The sequence below is a fragment of the Ischnura elegans genome, chromosome 4 (assembly GCF_921293095.1).
Source record: "Ischnura elegans chromosome 4, ioIscEleg1.1, whole genome shotgun sequence".
Classification (NCBI taxonomy): Eukaryota; Metazoa; Arthropoda; class Insecta; order Odonata; family Coenagrionidae; genus Ischnura; species Ischnura elegans.
This window is the reverse complement of record NC_060249.1, coordinates 38,381,427-38,401,660: the sequence shown is the minus strand read 5'-3', so window position 1 is coordinate 38,401,660 and position 20,234 is coordinate 38,381,427. Positions and strand designations below refer to the sequence as shown.

Here is a 20,234-nt window from a genome sequence, read left to right as displayed (position 1 = left end):
TCAAAATAGGATCTTCGTATTTTTCTCTTTTTAGGGAATCGCATTTTAATGATGATTCCCATCTCATGTTTTCTACACTCACCTTTTCTAACCTTGTTAGATCATTATTTTACTTTTGGCAGTCATAATCATCCAGATATTAATTTTTATGTGGTTTTCTCCTTTAGGTGTTGATCGTATTCCTTTTAATCTTTTTTCAACTCTTTGAATTATTGGCACACAATTTAAACAATTCGGTACAATGTAAATCTCCTTTAGTTCCGAAAGAAATTAATGTCGAAACGGCAAAACATGTTGTGAAAAGCTCTTTCATACAATGCCCTCCTCAAAATCTTATTGTAACTTCTCGACCTGAGCGTTCACATTTAAGTTAATGCCGGTTTTGAATGCTATAAACAATGAAATATTTTCCTTGATGAAATGAGTTTTTAGAGCTCCCGTATATGCGTAAGAATCTAGTGACTCATCAAATATCAATCATTTGATCGAGTTCGTTTAGTGAATTGATGTGAACTGTAGCGAAGGTATGGACTAGTGTAGTTTTTTTACATCCAATTTTTCTAAGTTTCAGTCATCATCCTCTTTCTCGTAAATTTCTCACTACTATAATAATTTTACTCGCATCATTAGTGTTTTATGTTTTCCTATAATTATTATTTTGAAGATCGTCTTTTTATAATACTGTACCTACTTTCCTGTCATTTTCGAGGTCAAATACATTACTATGCGCCTTTCAGAGGTCTGCTACGCTTGTTCAATATTGGTAAAGTATCATCCTCATCATGTTTCCAAATTTCAGATTGTATTTAACATTATATTCATTATTTATCTCCTCTGTTTTTCCGTAAAGAGCACGCTGCTTATTGGTTACCTGTTGGATACCTGAACCATTTTCCTAGCTTATGAATATGATTGAGAGCTGCACGAAGCTCGTTCTTCCCGATCATATGACAAGACTAAGCCAAGGTGACGCTGAAGAATTCCGCCCTTATATAAGTTAGCCCTTCCCTTTCCCGCCTTTCGGAGTCACGTGCTGTTCTTGTTCTTCATCGCAATTCTCAAGAATTTATAAGAGTTTACTCTTCATACGCGTTTTTGAATGATATGAAATCAGGGGTTAATAGATTTGAACTACGTTTACTTCTCATTAAGCCCACATGCGAGGATTTTCTCCTTTCGTGTTTAAGGTAGCCTAATTTGTCTGTGAATGATATGATTGATTGTAATGGTGATATTTCAAGACTTCAACTTTTGTGGTTAAATTCCTACCGAGCACATTGCGATATTTTCGTGTACTCACGTGTTTTTAAAAAGTGAAACCTTATTTCCTTATAGAATAAAATAACAATTTCGATTTTGTACTTTCCACAATATATTAATGTCTTGACTACACGTGTTTCAAAGCTTTCACATCATCATCTAGTCCAGTTACGCGAGGGATGATGAATCGAAAGCTTTGAAACACTTGTAATCAAGAAATTAATAAATTGTGGACAGAAAAAAATCGAAAAACTTTACATGCTGTTCCACCAAAACTCGGCTAATGCAGTTGAGTTCGTTCATTTCCCTTTAACAATTATTTTTTATATATCATTGCCTCGGAGATAATATTTAATAATTTATCATAGTATGTAATATTGTCATTTCTCAGTCGGAGAATATTAAATTTTACTCTAAATTAACTATGCACGTAAAAAATTATTGATCGATGATTTTTTGGAGGAAATGGATTGATATCGTCTAGTATATTTCGGTAGCTCCTTGTGTACCCAATCGAGAAATCTTTATGCATCTAATTAATTGGTTACTTGGATTCTTCTGTTATGCTATGCGTATTACTATGTGATTAATTCATCGATAATTTATGGAAGTAAATGTATGACATAACTTTTATATATAAATTAAATTTAACCAGTAATTTATTCCATAGTTTATAATTTGAAGGACTCAAAAGTATTTGAGACTTTTGTGGAATTCATTAGCAATCGAAAGTTCATCTGATATGGATTCCAATTAGTCTTATATTCCACTCCTCACGATGGATAATTTATCTTCCACAAATATTGCGACAGTATGTGTAGAATTGTATAGTCAGTTTATTAAGTTATAAGTGCGTTTGATAGATCTCTTTTTATTCATTAGCTGTATTCCTTTATGGGATTCGGCAACCGCCTGATTATCACGGTAGCGTTACCGCTACCTTAAAATCATGCCACTGGAAACCGCAAGGTCAAATTATCAGCGTCAAGAATATATAGCTCTCAATAAAAACCTTGCCACATTAAGGCGCATGGTGCATTTGTGAACATTTCACTGGCTTTATTCGCGTGATTTTCGGAACTGTATTACGACACGGAAAATTAAAATGTCTCATTTAATCAAATCTCAGTGACGATTTGTATCCGATTATTTGTTTTCTATATTTACAGTGTATGTAATTGCTAGACTCGTAAACTCTGGGGCCAAAAGTATTTCCATTCCCACGGCCGAATATTTGAATTTCATTAGCTTTTTCTGCCAAAAATGCCTGTATTTTCGCTGAATATTTTAATCAATTTCGTAGTAATAATCATTATTTACATAAATAGTTTGCTAACTTCAAACTTCCGTAATCTCCATTCATGAAGTGACAAAATATTTGCGCCGTGACATACGTGCAGGTATTCTGCTCGCCGGCTTCGAATTAGATACCCCTGTCAGGTAGCGTGGACCTCCAAATCGCATTCACACGTGGAATCTATGAGGCTGCGTAAAATCTCGCATAACCTCGGATTCACCTTGTATATTTCCCTCAGACGGCATCGCAGCGTTGAAATCACCTTGTCTCTCAGGTCGATATATACACTAATTTGGACTTCTCTTAATCTCATTGTATCTTGTCGGTTACATATTTACATGTAATATATCGTTATTGCTGGTAAAACTATTTTCACGCGAGCAAATAGCCTTGAAATGACCCATTGGCTTTTATACACGCGAGTCCATTGGGGCATCTCGTTATTTTTCGGCCGCTTCAAGGCCTCGAGTAGTCCACGAGCACCCAGTGACGAGAAAACCGGCCTGGCCTTCACGATCCGTGGATAAGCTGATGCCCAGTTTTATTCATCCTTATAGTCATGTAAATCAAACCTTTTTTTCCCGGTTCCTCCTGCAATACTTGTAGGACGCATACCTCCTGCTCGATGGGTCTTCTTTGACGGACAACTCACTTAGCACTAAACTATCGTCATTAAATTGTCAATGTAAATAAAGTAGACCACTGTCAACAATTTAAAACATCTCAAAGTTGATAATTTAGCCTTAAAATCATTTCCTCATGCGTAGTTTTCTAGTATTTGAAACCAGGTAACCCGTTCGAAAATGTCGCACTTTCACGCTATCAGGGAATAAGTATGTTAAGGAAACGGCGTAATAGGGTTTTAAATAGAGAAGAAGGTGTAGCATTAACTACCTTCTGTATACTTGTTTTCTTTCAAAAATATACAAAACATGCTAATACAATTCAGGCAAGAGAGTTTGGTACCAGTAGGAACAATCATGTCTGTTACTGCGTAATGGCACGTAATTTACAAAAATTCTTTAATGAAAATATTAGAAGTAACAATGCTGTTATCCGTAACTTTTTGGTTAAGAGTTTCTTTTACACAAACATAAGTATTTTTATTTATTCGTGATATCTTTTAAGTTTCATACTCACGATGTCTTTAGAAAACGTTTAACCCTTTATACTTCTTAGATTTTATTTTTAATGTTTTTTTCCTGCTTATGTTACGTTTCTTTGGTTTAGCTATGGATCTAACGAGTTTTTAAGCTTTAATTTTGAAGTTTAGAATAAAAAAATGTGTGGAGTTGATATACCTCGAACGAGTAATCGGTATGGAAAAATCGAAACTTTTAAGTCAAATAAATGGGTAAGTAATGAAACTTGAGATTGTACTTTTCGTCAGAAGCCGGTGATTCAACGTTTAAAATGATGCCTCATTTATCACTGTAATTTGACGGAGCATATACGGAATGACAGAAAAAGACCTTTTTGTAATAATATATATGGTGATACGGATAAATATTAACAGGGAATTTTCTGTTTACGCTATGCATTTCAAGATGATAGAATAAGTTTTTTTGCGAGTAATCCGTCGCCGCGTCCTATATTATGGTCATATTTCTCTATGCATTGTAATGATTGAGTTATTGGGGTAGAGCGATCTTTGTATTCTTAATTTTTTACTTTCCGTAATTCAGGTAGAGTTAGTTAGTTTTTATATTTATTTTAGAATAATTAATCGCATGATAGAATTTTTGCATAAAATCTAATTTTATTTTTGTTATTATTTTCCTTTTTTATCTTTATACCGATTTCTTTATTCTTTTCAAACGTTAACAAATAATCCTTTAACATTCCTAAAAGATGGCTTAAATCACGATAAAAAATATTGGCGGGTATTGTACACGTAGCTCCTTTCATTAGGAACAGGCTAACGACGGCGCCAGGTTTATCTCCACTCTTCCCTCTTACCTTTACTTCAGTGCCCTCAGTTGTTGGTGGTCTTCACCAATTTGCAATGCTACCTCCCTTTAGGAGGGCAATGGTAGTATTGGAACCAATCCTCTCAAAAATAGCCATGAAAATTAAGTATCTCAACAGCTCAGTGGTCTGAGGTGTTACCCGTTAAGCCACAGTTTGATTACTCGTCCATTTTTTTTTCTTGCAGCAAATAATTTGAATTTGTAGTCAAGAAGTTGAAGAGTAAGAAACAAAATCGGTATGGCTGTTTGGTCTAGGCTACTTTGAGAGCCGCGCACTTCTTCCCCCATTTTCCCCCTTTAGTTCTTACGGTTGTTAGCAACCATCATTTTACACCTGAATTGGTGACACACTGGCCCTGGGTTGGAACACCTCGCTGACTTTCGGGGAGAAAATTATTTTCACTCGAGTTTTAAGATGAAAACTAAACATACGCCGGTGGCGGTGGAAATATTTCATGAACTGCCTCATCCCTGCATGAGTTTTTTGTGTAGGGCACTTCAAGCTCACCACTCCGTTCGTCGGATGTGACGGTAAGCTTTTGTTCGCTAGACGTCTTTCGTGAGGATCAGGATAATGCCGACGCCGGGTTTCTCTCCACGAAATGACAAAAGCTGCTGACCACCCCCTCCACATACCATGCCACACCAAAAAAATTAATGGCGAAAAGATATGCAGAAAAATATATGAGCTGAGCTGATGAGCTGAATTTTGATTATATATTCTGTTTTTAAGCTGAATTGAAATCTTTTTAACGTATTTTACTATATCTACCACTGCTTTTACGATAAAAATTGCCCGTTTTATACAATTTCAACGAATGATTTTATTATGGTTGCTATTAATTTAGAACAAAAGTCGATCTATTGCACCGAAGTTTACCTATCGTTAGGCGGAACTATTTGGACCAAGTAGTGCCTACTAGTTGATTATTATTTATTGATAATTAAATGGTATTATTTTGCTAAATACAGGAAAATGGAAACGTGTGTCGGAGAACGTCGTTCTTAGGAGGGTGATAATCAATTAATCCTGTTTCATCGTTGGAAACTTGTGGTTACATAGTACCTTGAACGCTATACCGATATAGGCTATCGCAACATATGTTGCAATCTCTGCTTAGGCCTATCCATGTAAGTGTTCAGTTGGCTGAGTTGGTGTAAATTATATTTCCCTCGATTTTGGTATAAGTAAATTTTTATTCATTCAACTTTTTAAATTTCTTTTATATTTTGTTCCGATAATTTAATACTTACATCTACCCGCTAAATAAAAAACATATTTCCGGATCAGTCTTGGGAGATGTTTTATCTTGTCATAAAATTGTCTCTCGGACTTATATTTGGATAAAAATTTACCTTTGCAACCTCACCTTGTGAAACCACGGAAACCATATGAAATGAAAATTCACTTCGTACATTATACTAGATGATGACATAATATTGTGGAAACCGTAGTCGGGAATATACTATAGTTAGTTTGGAATGCATAAAGTGAATTTTCATTTCCTATTCTTAGATGTGGATATTACCTTTTTCATATTGAGCATAAAAATCTATTAAAATGTCTATTTGTGTTGGAGGGACAAATTTAGGTTGCGATAAATACTTATGTTCAAGGTCCGCCGTTGGATTTTTATCACTTCAAAGTTGAAATTTTGATTTATTTTTTGCGTAGAGAAGCTGTTATTGAAACCGTATTGGTTAGATAAAGCGCGACCACTGTGTACCCCTCTCTGTTCAGATTAATGACGCAATTTGATGGCAATTTGTTCCATGTGGTATGATTATGTCATTACGGTTATTAGTTGGTGAAGCGAGGGGAGAGGGTGTTTCAGACCAAACCCACTTCTTGGCGTCTAGAATATCCACTCGTGCAAAGCCACACCGCGATCGTCACATGATGAGAAAACTCGTCATTTGAGGTCAGAGGAGAGTTATATCTCCGCATTCTGCGTTCGCTGTTCTCGTCGATGTAAGACTTCTCTCAATAATGGAATATTTCTTGCTAATGCTTTCAATGTTACTGAGCGCAAGATATATTTTCAAGCAGTTCTGTAATTTTTATTCATAGTCTTTTTGAGTACATAAATAGCTTTGAAAATATTTTGAGGAGAAGTGACTTGGCTCATAGTTTAGCCTTTTAGTTTTCATTTGCCAATATTAAGTAAAATTTTACCGTTCCATAGCCTTTATCGCTTTTTTAGAAGCTATTACTAACTAAGTTATCCAAACTAACCAAATTACAACTATGAAGCTGTGTTGCAGCAGATTATTATTATGATTTAATAACTGCGTTATTAAGAAACCCTGATTATGTGTGAAAATAATGAATTGCATATCATTGAACCATCTAGTTTTCATCAATATGTTTCCAACCCTCCCTCCATGTCATTGCATTGCATCTTGGGATAAGGGTAAGTATGTACATGGGAGGTAGGAGAGAACTCAGCTGTCAGCAACACTTTCATCATAGAGAGAGACGGCCAATTGATTATGTTTTAACCTTTGATTCTGCTTGCAGGATTCTGTACTACAAGAGTAAGAGGAATAATTTTAGTAAATGATAGGAGTCGGATTTCGGGTGAAATTTTCTTTTCCACCAGAATTTTAACTTTCCTTGCTTTCTTCTCGTCACTGTTATCCAAATAGTTTTTCCTTCCTCCGCAAAATGCTTAGAACAGTCGACTAAAATTAAGTTAAAATATTTATTTTCACACTGCCATTTTTCAGTAACTAGTATAGCGCTGTATTCATAGCAACATTAGGGTAGGTAGGGTCGTCAGATATACGCTTATTTCTTTCAGGAAGTATCATCGTAACGGACGTGGTGCCGAATATACAGTGTGGCCTTGGGCATGTGGAAGGCTGTAAAAAGTTAGTCGTCCAATGCGTCATGAAGGCTGTGCATGGAAATCAATTCGCAGAGTAATATTTTCTGCGTGTTAATGATTTTCTCTGTCATGCTGAGAAGTTTGACGTCACAAGGTTCCTCATGTATTAAAAAACTGTCGAGTATTACGTAAGTCATGAAAGATTCTAGCTAAATATGATACTTTCCCATGTTGGCATTTTGCATTTGTTTTTACGAATATGCATTCATTCCGTGGATATATTCCAGTTTCTCGACGTCAATACTTGCAAATTTCACGCGCGAAAGCTCACTTTATTCTTTGCCTACTTTATGGCAATGCCAACTCTTGAATGACCTAACTTAAAAGCTATTCTAAATTCAATTTGAAGAAATTCCCGGCCGAATCCATAGTCGTCACCATGATAACTAATTATCTATTTAGATCAAGGAGGTTGGAATTTCCCGGAAGGGACACCTTTGGTTCCGAGCGTGGAGTGAAGTGTGGTAGAAAAGTAATTACTCGTTAATACATTAAAATACTCTTTGGAGCACGTACGGTGAATTTTTTTCTTACATAATTAGTGAACTTCGTAAAGTTATATCTCGAACTCTTTTCCGTGGGAAAAATTATTGCCAGCCATCACGGTTACGTTATACTACTAGCTCAGCTGAAAATATATTTTTACGAGTGTAAACTAGTCACTGCCCGGCACTCCTACTTGTATTTAATTTGATTACAACCAATGGAAATCTAACTTTAACGGACCGGTCGCAGTTGTAGTACAAAAATATATGTACGAGAAAATCCCCACAAGTAAAGTGGCTAATAGGTGGCATTTTTCATAGCAGAATCACGAATTATCGAAAAACTCCGATGAAAATTACCGGCTAAATACCAGTGATTACGGCAGCAGTTCTCATTTAACTTAGTACCAGTGCTGTAGTTGGGCCGGTACGGCGTACCCCCTAAAATCCCAACTCGTTATAACCATACCGGTTGAACTACCTGTTTAAATCTGTTAAAAAATAGCCCTACTGTAAATTGTCCAATGTATTTCAGAAAGAAAAATCGGAAATGATCATTTACTTGTTTAGAGTTATCTCATGGCACAACTTGGCACTAATGTAAGAGTTTTAGTTGGACATTTCAATCGTGGCCGGATGTATAATACATGTTTTCCGCCTAACTGTTGGAAAATTTTGGTGAGTACCGCCTAAATTTTTTTCTCAAGTATAGCACTGCTTACTGCATTTGCAGGACAAAACTTAGCCAACTCAAAATATAAGTCGGAGACTTTGGTCCAAAAAATTGTCTAAGTAAAATGGTGGAACTCTGACGGCACTAAAAACTCGGAATTAGCCCCTAAAGATATTTCAACCTCATTGATTTAGATGAAGTCGTGGTGATCTCGGCTAGATCATATGCAATTCGTTGAAAGGGAGCGGTTTCCAGATTCCCTACCGGTTATTATGTAACAATTTTGCAAGGTGCGAGGCCAGCACGTGTTCACACAAATATTCGCTCTCGCTGTGATTCTGCCTCTCGAATCAAGCGCACTCTATTACAAAATATATCTTGAATTAATGCCAGGACAAGTGGCCTAGCGTTGAGCGTATGGCATCGCTGGTGTACGAATCGAATCTACCCTTCATTGACTGCGTCGTTGAGATCTTGATTCGGTGCTGGCAAATTCTAATGACCTCCCCATATCTAGGTCTGTTGTGCTCTTTACGCATTACTTAAGAGCTTGCCATTCTTTGCCATACGTATGATATTTTGACTGTTAGGGACTGGAACTCAAACATTTGTACTCCATTGATTCAAATTGAATATAGAATGCATTGAAGGACAACAAATGCATAATTTTCAGCTGTTAATTAGTTTTCCGCCTAAACAGTGATAAAAGCCACGCTGACTAAAAACTTTTGGGCTATGTCGCCGCGTCAATTTTTGGGTGGCCCCAACGTTTCCCGATCGACGCTGGTCGATTTCTAAAGGGATTCTGAAGACGTGGGAATTTAAATTCATATGCATAGGTATCCGTCTCAGGTGGTGGGGGAGAGGAGCGGGAGGTCGGAGGAGTAGGTCGTTGATTGTTTTTGCTGATTACGGGTTGCCAAGTACGGCTAATTTTAAGGCCGGTGACCCTGTTGAAATTGTTCTTCTCCTCTTTAGATATTTCTATGGCTTCTCTGACGAGTCCCTGTTTAAAACCTTTTACTTTGTCAACAATTATTGCTTCTTTAAGGTCGACTGTGTGGCCCAGCGCTGCGTGTTCGGCTACCGCGGACTTCGCTAACTGCCCCAGTCGAATTGCTCTTTCGTGCTCCTCTAGGCGTGTTTTGACCGATCTGTCAGTTTCGCCGATGTAATTCTTCCCACAGGTCTGGCAAGGAATTCGGTAGACCCCTTCGACTTGTATTGGGGTTCTATCCTTGACGGTTTTTAAGAGATGTTTTATCTGCTCTTGAGGAGAGAAGATTGTGCTTATCTGGAATTTTCTTAGAATATTTCCTATTATGTCAGTCGTCCCTTTTATGCATGTCAGGAAGGCTTTCTTCTGATCGTGTTTAACGAAAAAGCAATAGAAGCATTAGTCTTACATAATTTTAGCATATAATTTACATCATTTTAGCATTTCAGCAGCCCTTATGAGGAAAAAAGAAGGTAAAAACACTTCTTTTTTAGTTAACTTAAAAAGAAGGACACGTCACATTTTTATTTTAGGACATAATCTTTTTTCATAAGGTGGCAAATACGAACTAGTCGTTTGGGAATGGGGTTGTGATTTATTTCCGTGACAAATTCCTGCATTCAGGTCTGAATGATGAAACTTCACTCCCGGAAGCTTAGGAATATGTGGGAAATGGTTATATACTTCAAGGAAATTGTCTTTTCGATGAATGAATGTTGATAAGAGGTTTATTACGAAGTCGATTTCAGTTTCACTTAGCGCCATACAATACAATGTTATTGAATTACCTAAAAATAAAAGTGAAGATTTTGATGACTTCATAAGTGGACCTCATCCCAAGGTGTCTTCGACTGCTCTCTTTGGTGCTTCTATGGAAGTTATAAATGATATACAGTGATATCTCGAGATACTAATTTAATTCTTTCCAATACCTAGCTCGTTTTTCAATTTCATCGTATCTCAAAGCAATTTTCCCCATATAAATTAATTGAAATACAATTAATCCGTTTCATCCCCAAAAATGATACCCCAATTGTTTAGGAAAATGTAGGAAAAGGAAAATATATTTATAAATGGCAAATATTGTATAGAAACATAGTAAAGGAGAATACAAAGCAAAAAAACTGGTTTTGTGGTGTCTTTGTATTTTGGTCACTTAAATGCAACTCACATGCAACTTAAATGCTGCTGTATGCAGCCGGCCCTTCCTAGTATCTCAAATTTTTCTCGTATTTCAAAGGGAAACCTCGCTTGCTCGTATCTCTAATATCTTGTGTGTTAGGGCACTCGTATCTCAAGGTACCACTGTATATCTATATCAGTGGTGTACTAGGAAAATGCTTTGGCATGTGGTGGCGACCCCCTCCCCAGGCAACGAGGGTCCGGGAAAATTTTTGAAAAACGATATCCCTGGAAATACATTTGACATCATTTTGGCGCTAAAACATTTACTTGAAGCAGATGCAGTTATTAAATTTCAAAACTACACAATGGTTTCGATTAGCTTTTCTATTTCTCTGAGGCTTTTGGGGGGATCTATCACCTCATCCCCCCATAGTTACGTAACTGATCTACGATATGTGAATGAAATTTAGGTTGAATTAACGTATTAAAAGCAAAATAATTTGTACAAAAATAAATGATGTACATTTAAGAAAGGTAAAGTGAAATTGGTCTCTTTCAGTTTTTTTTCAGCAATTTTTTCATAATATTTTGGTTGGACGGTTTAATGTTTGTAATAAGTAGAAGATTTCTCCATTGTGCCTAAGTTTAAATGGAAGCTGTGCACAGTGAGTGACGTGATGATTGCATGCTTTCACGCGTTGCTTGTTTCCGAGTCGAGTCATTTTATTAAATTGCACACCGCAATGAGGCATGATTTGAGTTTTTAAAGATCTCGCTTATTGAAAAGATACAGCTTTAGTTCACTATTAAGTTTCAGATTTATTCATTGGACGTGGATAAATTATATATTTTGAAATAAAATTACGTTTTCAACTTCAATCCATCATATTTCTCTCTAAGGAAAATTGCTTTAGGTGTAATAGCCGTCAGGTCTGATTATAAGTCAAATTTTTAATTAATTTACGATGGCGCATATTATACGTTCATTTCAAATTACTTTTATAATTAGGCGTGTCTAAGTTTCCTATTTCCATAGATCCTTTTATATTTTAGCCTCTCATTCGCGTTTATTCTTTACCTCGAGAGATAATTATACTAATAAACTTACATAGCTTAGCCTTCGCCTGAGAAAGCTATCACGTAATATTACTAAAGAGACATGTGTTTCAATTAGTTTGTACGGAATCATTAATACTGTGTTGATTTTTATTTCATTTGCAATCTCCTTCATTGTAAAATCCTCATCTTGCTTTTGTGAGAAACCACCTTGTATAACGAAATAACACTTAGATCTTCCCGGTTGTGTTATATTTTCGTTAATTTCGTTAATTCAGGTCTAAATCGACCTATAATAAGCGGAAATTAGTTAATCAAGCTTTCGGATGGATGTCGAAGAGATTTTTTCTGATATAGTGACGAGGTTCCAATTAAATTTATTGTAGATAATCGTGTTTTCTCGGGAGCAAGGAAGGTGGCTGATATAACCGGTTATATAAAAATTCTCATCGATACACTAGGTAATAATTTCTTTCTATGCTGAGGACTGGGTATTTTCGGAAAATTTCTCCCTCGTAGAAAATTTAACATCATAAGACTAAAAGATAAAATATTCTGTCTTTTGAAATTCGAGCCATCAAACACTATCGGGCATCCTCAAGTTTCGGAAATCATTTTTTCTGCTTCCACGATTGTGGTGGATACGGTTCAATCTACGCTTCACCCTTTATAGATTTTTTACCACGCCTACCTCGTGCATTTTGTTTACAGTATTGCGTTTCTTTCTCACCCCGGCCGCTGACGTAAACGTCATTATTTTTGTCGCCGATTCTTGTGCTTCTCGTCATGATTGATTGCCTTGTCACACTTACTGAAAAAAATCACAGGATTCGATTCACGTCCCATTGCTTTCATTGATCAACAAGTAAGTCGGAAAAAATGTCTTTATTTGCTTCTGTAATGGTATTGAGATGTTTTACATTTTTAAGTCCTCGTTGCTGTTTCGCAAAAAACTTAGAAATTTCATTATTTTAATATGGAGTACTATTTTATGGTCATGTGCATATAAGTATTGGTCTTGAGAATAAACTTTTTTGACGCAGTTTTTTTTTTACTTTAGCGGAGACATTGGGACTTCGTGTTTTTCAAATAACTCGTTGCTAGCAGGGACATGCTGGACATGTAAAACGTCAGATTTTCAATCTAGGTATTTTTTCGTACACGTCCGTACACGATTTTATTATTTTAACATTTTTATCCATAAATATTTTTATTTATAAAAATGTTAATATGATACAATCAAACTTTTTGGATTTTACTTTCGTATAATATAATCGAAAAGACCGATGATATCCGCAGTCTCTATCTTTCTGTTAAAAATTAATGACAATATCTGTAAAACGTATCGATATATGCACGTAAACACGCAGGAATACATCTTGTAAGTAAAGATTTTATTATTTCTTTATCATATTAAGTAAAACTCAACCGTCCGAAATGGTTGTCAATTTGTTGTAAGAAAAAGTCAAATATTTTCAGATGCTATTCGATATCATAAAAATAATTCTATAACATTAACCCTTATTGAGTGAATTGTCTCCTGTTTGGCATAACTTTCAAGAATTCATTACGGAAACGGAGCGGAATAATGAATAATCTTTGATAAATTTTATGAGAATTCGCGATAATATGGAAGATAACTTTTTAAAATTTGAACTTTTCTATATTTTAGAAAGTCAGACTGCACACATCTTTCCTAGCCTTTGGGTTAGCTGCTATGATTTTCCAATTTGTCAGTGCTAACTATTCTTTAACCCGCGAGAGAATTACGTAAACGGATGGGACGTTCTCGGATAATCGTGGAATGAATATTATATATATCCTAAAGAAGAAGACGGTACAACGAATCATCCACATCACGATACATAACGGTTTGATGAAGACAGTAGTCGAAGGACAAGTGGACTTGAAGAAGGTAAAAAGGAGACCTCAAATTTCAGGAGTTGATTTAGTAAAAGAGGGTGTGAAATAGAAGAAATAGGTAGATACTATGAAAAGATAAGCTGATTTGTAATATCAATGGACAGCTACGTCGTACCAATCTCGGGGTCGTTGAACGGTGATGATGAGTAGCGTCTTAATTTTATACCACGTATTGAAAACAATGTAGTTCACTCCTCATGCGATACATTTTTTGAACAAACATTAATAACCGTGGTGAAAAACCCATCCATGCGAGATTCGAGCGCGCGGCCTTCGCGATAGCAAGTGGGGAATTAACCCCGCATCCACCGAGGCCGGCCTCGGTGTTTCCCGATCATCCAAGCTCTTGTTATCCGAGACAGGGATTATTATCTGTGCATCGCCGAGCGAAATCGTGTGCCGGCGGTGCTGATGGATTGAAAGGCAATGGTCGTTCACCCGGATAGAATGGGTGGGATGATTGCACTGAAGTATCTTTCTAAAAGTCGAAAAAGAAAAAGTGATAAAACAACTACTTCTTATCCACCTATGATTGATATAATGACCAAACCTGGTTTCAGCTTACGCAATCATTTTAATGGTAAAAATATTGATGGTAAATGAACGAGAGTGGTGAAAAATACCTTCTACGCCTTGAAAGTGTGCGTACGTATCGAATATACCTGGATTGGCTATGATAGTGAACATTCGTAAATTATTCGTATTTTTTATGCTACGTCTCAAAATTTAATGCCATGAGGTTGCACTCCTCACTATTTAATTCTGAAAATAGATAGCATTTCCTTTAATTCCTATGACATTTGACCTTTGATGGAGGTTGGCAAAGTTGTTATTATCTCTCAGAAATGTAATTACACAAATTTAATAAAATGAATCGTTAACGGGTGCACTTTGTGGAATTTCTTTGATGCTATTGAAATACTTGGTTGTTCTTCTCTCTTAAAGAATACTAATTGTTTACGCTGTACACTTGTAAGTCTTAGAATAATATTATTTTTAAACTTTGTGTCTTGTAATGGTATTTACCCCTAGATGGACATGTACATTAGAACACATAGACAAGACCGTAAAATATTTATGAACGTTTTAAGAATTACTTGTGCACAGCGTAATTTTTATTACATACGCTATTTTATATTTTTCCCTATACACTGTATATGTGAATTAAGGGAAAATACTACGGACACAAGGGACACACGTATCTACTCATGATTGTTCTAAGAATTACAAAGTATTTTTTATCATTACAAACTATATATATAATTACATATATTTAAAATATAATTACAATTTTTTAAATTTATTTACACACTTATGTTCATCTGTTTGTAATAAATAGAATGTGATAATTATGCGAATCTAACATATGTACTATTTGTTCCTTATTGATAGGAGTAGCCACACCCGGTAACAGCGTCGAGCCAGTCGAGTGATCGTTGAGGGTTAAGAACTGTGGTCTCCGGCGCCTAACCTCCTTGGGTGTTGATGGGGTTGGGGGTGAGGTGGTAGAGGGGGGGTTTTCAGTTCTCTGCACGACGACAGGGCTTGAATCACGTCTGTGCCCTCCCCCTTGCCCCCCTGCCACACCGCGCAGACCTGACCGTCCCCCCCCCCAGTTATATAGCGACCACCCCCACCCATCTTCCCCGTTCTCTTCCTCCCCCCCCCACTCTTTACCTCTCCGCACGGCTCATCGGTGGAAGCGATTCCTTGTGGTCTGCTCCTCCGAACAGTCTTTGTTACAAACGGGATAGCGACTGGACGTGCGAAGTCCTAACCGGGAAAGGGACTGACTGCCAAAGGATAATCAAAACCGGCCCGAGGTAAGTGAGGAGATAATCTGGGAAGATCATCGTGAAAGCGTGCGCGTCGAGGTTTAGATGAAGATTAATGTTTCTCGGGTGTTCCACCGTGTAAACCCATGCTTCTGTAACGTCGCCGGTTTTTGCAGCCGCTTTTCAGTGAAGTTTTAGTCTTCAGTGACGTGAAGACGCTTGCTGCAACTTCAGAGGAACTGTCTGAATTTCACGAAATTTTTTCAAGAACAAGTCCTGGGATCATCCGACCATCTTATTTCAATGATGGGGAAAGTTACGGAAAAAAACATCATTCGGCGTTTCACTCCCAAATGTCAGTCAGTTGTGTTTTAACTGTGTATATCGTAACCAGACCCGCGATTCGAAGTGTATACTATTTTTATTGACAGGTTGAAAAACAATACATATTTGCTACTGTGCTGTCTTGGCTGTAGGTACTTCTAATTTGTTTTCGGGTGCTTAAAACTTGACTATCCCAATGGCCTCCCGAATGATGGAAACGGACGTAGTGATCCCTATCATTGAAGCTATCCCGGGACTTGTTCGTGACAAATGATCGTGTGATTCAGGCTTGAGAACATGGACATACGCGGAAGAAAACCCGAGATAAATGTATCCTCACACAGAGAAGTTGCTGCTATCAGTGTTATCTTTTCTACTCGACGTCCTCTGTTGAACCGGAGACGATCAAGTCTTTCCACTCCCACGTGCTCTCGACGCCCGAGAGGAGACAGTATAGAGACCGTGAATACACCGGTTCTTTGCCAGATTCCATGGGAGAAGGTCGCCGGACCTCTGCATGTACCTTTTTTCCACCGCGCTCTCGAGAGATCTCACTCGGATGGCCGAGGAATATCATTTCTCGATGTTGTAACCTTGCGAAGACCGCTGTCGAAGGAGACTTCTTAACGGTGTATAGTCTTTTCTTCGCCCTTGGGCTTGGGTTAAATGAATTTTTTTTATTTCCACACGAGGAAGCATCGTATGTATGCATAGGGACACCGTCTATCCGGAAGACAGGTGATTCCATCTCCGGATGCGCTTTCTATCTGTCGATTGTTTGTTTAGGACCCGGTGCATGTGTTCCCGGGCCGTGTCGAAGGCACCTCGCGCCCAGGGCGGCCGAGGTTACGGCGTTATATAACCCGGTCCCCGGTCACCGGTGCGCGTGAGTGTAGCCATCTTCCCTCCGTTCACAAACGATGTTACATAATCGTGTCCGGGAATAGGAGAATTGTGAGGGACGATGGGAGACATTGTGCCCCACCAGCGTTATATTCCCTTGGTGCTTCTCTGTGTGAAGCACAGAGTCGGTGTACCAACCTGTATTAATGGTTTTACAACTGTCTTCCGTGGTCATCAATCTCTTGTTTACTTGCTTTATTTCCCCTACCTTTTCCTACGGTCACAAAATCCACGGTTTTTAAAAAATTTATTATTTCAGTCATTTTATATCATCAGCTATTTATTTTCACAATGTTTTTAATCCTCGGTATCCCTGCGTTATTTTTCCAGTCGTGCATCAACAAACCTAATATTGGTCCGCGGCAATTTTCCACTTGATTCCCCTGCCTACATAACTTCACTTAACATACCTTCGTCTTAATTCCTCAGTCTGTGATTGCTCGTAATATGGTGAACCTAACTCAGTGATTTTATACATTTTTTAATGTTTCCACTATGGCGGGGCGCTATTACAGGCTTGACATAAATTGTACTGTTCTTCCTGTGTGTCGTAGGATTTGGTGTGAAGTAATCGGGTGGAATAATTAGCCATAGTTATTTTGCATTTGGGTAAACAACGAATCGCCCCGATGCCCTGCACTATAAGTCGATCTGTGCGGGTGACCGAATGACTTATCTAATGACTGTCGCTGTAATTCATATGATATCACGATGATGTTACTATTCGTTTCCCATGTAACCACCGCACTTCTTTCTCTTTCGTAGTGAAACAGCAGTTCTGTTTCTTTTAGACCTTCAAGTACTGGGAGCAATTTTTTGTGAAACATTAAATACAATGAAACCACAATCTTAAGCAATTGACCGAATGTCTGTGTGTTCACTTCAAAATTAATTGGCAAGGAATTAAAATTAAGTTTTTTTATTCAAGCAATTTGGAGAGTAAATGTGTATATATCCGAATGTCGTATACTTTCAAGTGTGATCATCTTTTTTATCAACAAATACGGTTCTTTATGATGTATTTACTGCCGTACACATTCTTTAATGGCATTTCCTGGCTTTAGTACATGATGCGAATGATAATATGAAGTTTCCAATCGTGTGCCAAGGATTCGAAGCGCGCGAATTTCTATTTTTTTTCCTTTTAGTGTCTTCTTTTGCAGAATATTTTAACAAGCCATGTTGCCACTTCCGCAAGCACCAGTGAATTGGTGTACCGATTGAGTTCTGTGACTCAGAATACTAGAATGGGTTACATTGATCGAAAATGTATCAAATTTCCTTGGGAGAGATTAATTCAAGATTTATTATGCTATCTGCGCAAATATCCTGTACCACCTATTTGGTAGTTAAAGTATCTTGAATGATTTTAATCGCAGCGAAATTCGTAAAATTGGGAGTAAAGATTGCTGTTTAAACTCTCTCTACCTCACTCTTGTTTCAGTCTACGATTTTCCTCAAATTACATGTTTCCATTGGCAATTGAGGAGTCTTTTTTGTTACGTAAGTGGCAAGTGCTTGCCGCCTGTTATGTGTGACTCAAATGAAGGAGATACTCAAAACCGAAAGTATAATTTTGTCATATTTCTTTAATAAATTATAATAGCCATGCCCTCGAGGAAATATATACCTAAAAGATCGATAATCAGCTTCTGAGCCTTGGACCGAGATTGAAATGGTATAATAGATCGTATGATATAATGCATCTAATTGGCTGGGTATGAAAATGGCTTTTATTTGCTAGTGGTTTATTCAGATTGTAATTTTTGTTTCCATTACATTGAAAACTCGCGAAGAAAGAGATCAGGATTTCAGTAAAATCTGTGTTTAAGTATTTACTGTGTTAGCTGCTTCCACATCCTTCAATGATACGTAATACTATTTGAGTTTTAGGTAGGGTATACCTTGAGGTTCGATATTTTGCCTCGGCTATTGGTTTTTGCGCAGCCTTCATGCGCGTAACTGAGATAAATTCAAGGCCCTAATGAAACCCGTAACCTATGTTCTGGTAATCACAGATCTTGAGAATGATTCTTTGTCAAATCGTTGAATGGCATAAAAATATATGGAAACACGTAAATTCACTTTAAAAAATTTTGTCATCAATTCATTCAATTTGTTTGAAGCTGAAAATTTATATATTGTGCACTTTTTGTTCCTTATATCACATTTTATTTAATGCTTGTCTGTTGACGTTAGGTAATATGTGTTATATACTCACAATGGCATTGTGCATGGAATTGGCATCCTCGCATTTTATGTTATATAACCTCATGGGTACATTCACCAGCCCACGACCAATGTCGGAAGTTACGTAACGTGTGGTTATTCATTAGAATATTTTAACCATTTGAGCTACTACTTGTGTTGAATATTGAGACTTCAGAAGCCATGTTGAAGGTAAAATTAGTTGTGAACGAGTAAAATTGATTTCGTTGTGAACAGGTCACTTTAAGGTATATGATGTACTTCTGCCTTGAGTTACACCCGCTCTTATCACATCCCTCGTCATGAATAATCAAGGAATGTGTTCCACCTTGAGGGATGAATTTTTAAAAGGATTTATTGGCACACATTTTGATGTCTGCGGTCCGTAGTAATCGTTTATTTTTTTAAGTTTGAATCGGCGGGCTATTTTAACAATGTTATAAACAGGTAGGGAGGAAGCTTTCTTGCGCATGCGCCGTGAACGAAGCATGTGACCATGAGTCGCTCGCGAGTCTCGTGACTGGTGGAGATCGGAGTGTGGGGAATTAAGTTTCCGTGTGACCCTATGGTAGCTTTAGCTCCAGTCGAGAATCTTGCTCTCGGAAGAAAATAGACAGCGAGGATTGGAGTCAATCACGTGCATCGTCTTCTGTTATTTGGAGAAGTTTTTTGTGGCCAGGATTTGTAAGGTGAAAATTTTCTGATATTAAAGAAACTAATCAATCCTAGGATGAAGGTATAAAATCCGTATAGATATAATTACTGTGCGTGAAAATAAATGTATTTTGAAAAAGTGCCCGATAATAGAGAAATCTTAAAATAACTCGATATAATCTTAAAATAAATTGCATTTTTTATTGCGAAAGTTTCTTGGTGAAAATCAAATCCATTAAAGCATAATTGTTACGAGTGAATGACGTTGTTCTTATTTTGAAAAAAAAATGTAATAGTCTATTCGACCCTTTGCATGGTCGCCTTTATTTTCAAGACTAGTTCCACCCTTTGATTGCGACTGGCTATATTTCCTCAAGAATTAATCTTACACCTATCCGCTGGAAAAAAATCCTCATAGATCTCAATTAACCAGTAAAATTGGGTCTATATATGTTAAATACTTTTGAGGATTATACCTAATCTTCTCTATTTTACGAGGACGTTGTCCGTCAGAGTGAAGTATTACGCTTTGCTTTGATAATGCTCAGTACAAATTTTCTTGGCATGAAATTTGAAGTTAATGAATTCTCCCATTCATAAGCCTCATGGGCACTGACCGTTAGGCTAATCTAATATTCCTATCCATACCTTTCATCTAACTGCAAGTAACGTGAATGCTTTTGGTTCACGTTT

The 20,234-nt window shown here is 37.1% G+C and overlaps 1 protein-coding gene across 1 annotated transcript in view; it reads left to right on the top strand.

Moving 5' to 3' along the window:
* Positions 1-15,384: 15,384 nt before the first annotated feature.
* The window catches only part of LOC124157292, a 51,749-nt gene continuing 46,899 nt past the window's right edge, over positions 15,385-20,234 (top strand). The window contains exon 1 of the mRNA XM_046531890.1: positions 15,385-15,500. The gene's annotated coding sequence lies outside the window, so the exon portion shown is untranslated. The remainder of the gene's footprint in view (positions 15,501-20,234) is intronic.